Below are 3,157 nucleotides of genomic sequence, written 5' to 3'. Positions count from 1 at the left end.
GGCCGGGCTGGGGGACCCCCCCCTCCCCCGCCCCCCCGAGTGCACAAATTTTTGTGCACTGGGCCTCTAGTATATATATAAATGTGCTAATGATATCTAAAGGAGAGAATCATTATAATGATGATTCTTGAGACTTATCCTATATAATAAGAGAGGGATATGCTAATTAGCCCAGATATGCTAATTAGTCATGGCCAAATATGCTAATTAGTCATGACCAGTATGAAAATTGACCATCACTCCAACACAGTAATAAGAGAGGGATATAATTATTAGCCCTGATATGCTAATTAGTCACGACCAGTATGAAAATTGACCATCACTCCAACACACAAGATGGCCGACAGGGAACAATTGAGGGAGCAGTTAGGTGTCAGTCAGGCTGGCAGGGGAGTGGTTAGGGGGTGATCAGTCTGGCAGGCAGAAGCAGTTAGGGCAATCAGGTAGGCAGGCAGGCGAGTGGTTGGGAGCCTGTAGTTTTAGATTGTGAGAGGGATGTCCAACTGCCCATTTAGGCCCGATCCTAAATGGGCAGTCGGACATCCCTCAAGGGGTCCCAGATTAGAGAGGGTGCAGGCTGGGCTGAGGGACACCCTCCACCCAGTGCACGAATTTCATGCACCAGGCCTCCAGTGTTGGATAAGAAGAAAAGTAAGAACATGAGATGATGTTGGATGGTATAAAAATAGTTTTAATGGATTGGTGTTCTTGGTGCGATCAAATCAGTGTTCAAATGTGATACTAAAGAAAGTGGGCTCAAAAGTTAAGATGCGATCGCAGGTCGAGCAGCGTCGGCAGTGGGAGACTTGGATTGTGAGAGGGATGTCCGACTGCCCATTTATGTCCGATCTTAAATGGGCAGTCGGACATCCTTCAAGGGGTCCCAGATTAGAGAGGGTACAGGCTGGGCTGAGGGGCACCCTTCTATAAAGAATCCAGCATCTTCCCAGGTAGCTCTAATATTTCTTAATATTTTTTCTGGAAGTGTTCACAAATACCATCTGAATTAAGTGCTTACTCTTGAGTAGAAGGAGAGGCCTGTGGGCACAGGAGGCTTGGGTTGCCAGGGCCAGCTGCTGAGGGAGGGGCCTACAAACAGCCCTCAGCCCTCACCCACGCACGAATTTCATGCACTGGGCCTCTAGTGTTGGATAAGAAGAAAAGTAAGAACACGAGATGATGTTGGATGGTGTAAAAATAGTTTTAATGGATTGGTGTTTTTGGTGCAATCAAATCAGTGTTCAAATGTGATACTAAAGAAACTGGGCTCAAAAGTTAAGATGCGATCGCGGGTCAAGCAGCATGGGCAGTGGGAGATGTGGCAGTAGCCAGGCAGCCCAGGTTCACCAAGCCACTAGGCGCGCAGTGGCCCTCAGGCACCCAGCACCACGGGCCCTCTGCCATGATGCCCAAGAGGAAGGTCAGCTCTGCGGAGGGGGCCACCAAGGAGGAGCCCAAGAGAGCAGATCGGCCAGGTTGTCAACCAAACCTGCTCCTGCAAAAGTGGAAATGAAGCCAAAAAAGGCAGCAGGAAAGGATAAATCTGCAGACAGAAAAGTGCAAATGAAAGGGGAAAGGGGAGCAAAGGGAAAGCAGGCCGAAGTGGCTGACCAGGAACCTAAAGATCTACCGGCAGAAAACGGAGAAACTAAATGCGAGGAGAGTCCAGATGAAGCAGGAGAAAAAGAAGCCAAGTCTGATTAACATCATATACCATGTCTTATCAGTGGTCCCTGTCTCCCTTCTTGTACAATCCGGAGGAATATTTTTATCAACTATTTTGTAAATGTGAGTTTTTTAGTAGCTCTAGAAACGTTTTTAAGAAGGAGGGAATTCCACCTCATCCCATTTTTTTTTTAAGTGTAAATGCTTTTCTTTTTCAGAGGTGAAATCATTTGCTGAAAATGAAAGGGGAAAGGGGAGCAAAGGGAAAGCAGGCCCATGTGGCTGACCAGGCACCTAAAGATCTACCTGCAGAAAACAGAGAAACTAAAAACGAGGAGAATTCAGATGAAGCAGGAGAAAAAGAGGCCAAGTCTGATTAACATCATATACCATGTCTTATCAGTGGTCCCTGTCTCCCTTCTTGTACAATCCGGAGGAATATTTTTATCAACTATTTTGTAAATGTGAGTTTTTTAGTAGCTCTAGAAACATTTTTAACTTTGATTGTGTTGGGTATCAGCTTAACATTCCACAGGTGGGGATAGTTTTTATATCCTATAATACAAAGCATACTAAATGGCAATTTGGAGTCAGTCATGTGTTTGCTATGTCTTTAACATGGAAAGCAGGCCGAAGTGGCTGACCAGGAACCTAAAGATCTACCGGCAGAAAACGGAGAAACTAAATGCGAGGAGAGTCCAGATGAAGCAGGAGAAAAAGAAGCCAAGTCTGATTAACATCATATACCATGTCTTATCAGTGGTCCCTGTCTCCCTTCTTGTACAATCCGGAGGAATATTTTTATCAACTATTTTGTAAATGTGAGTTTTTTAGTAGCTCTAGAAACATTTTTAACTTTGATTGTGTTGGGTATCAGCTTAACATTCCACAGGTGGGGGTAGTTTTTATATCCTATAATACAAAGCATACTAAATGGCAATTTGGAGTCAGTCATGTGTTTGCTATGTCTTTAACATTTTAAATTACTTCTATCCACTTTTTGGTAGAATTGTTTCCTAAAGAAAACCACTCCTTGTTCTTGGCTCTCCCTGTCAGAATTGTGTGCATCTGTAACATCTTTGGTGTGACAGTCCAGTTTCCCTAGTAACTTTGTCAGTGTGCTGTGAAAGATTGAAAATTTGATTATATATGATATTAAATTGTGAATTGGTGGGACCTTGATGTAACAACATATCAACAGTTGAAGATAGTGGTACTTGATACTCTATTCAGGAAAGTTAGCCTCTAAATTTTAAGCTGGAAAGTCACTGGAATAACTGTTTAGAAAAGAAACACAACTACATGACTTTACATTTCTGGCACATATGTTAAGAATTGTGTACAAATTGAAATGTCTCTGTACTGATCCTCAAAACCAATAAAATCTCAAAGAAAGAATTGTTTGAGGCACATGAAAAAATCTTAGGATTCATTGGGTTATAAAGTTGGGTGTTGAAGGAGTTTAGATGTCTCAGTAATCAATAATGAAAAG

At 43.0% G+C, this 3,157-nt stretch overlaps 1 pseudogene; it reads left to right on the top strand.

Moving 5' to 3' along the window:
* Nucleotides 1-1,291: 1,291 nt before the first annotated feature.
* On the top strand, nt 1,292-1,779 carry LOC102263587 (annotated as a pseudogene).
* Nucleotides 1,780-3,157: the final 1,378 nt, after the last annotated feature.

Source organism: Myotis brandtii, unplaced genomic scaffold, assembly GCF_000412655.1.
Source record: "Myotis brandtii unplaced genomic scaffold, ASM41265v1 scaffold789, whole genome shotgun sequence".
NCBI classification, from domain to species: domain Eukaryota; kingdom Metazoa; phylum Chordata; class Mammalia; order Chiroptera; family Vespertilionidae; genus Myotis; species Myotis brandtii.
This window is presented reverse-complemented; position numbering and strand designations above follow the sequence as displayed.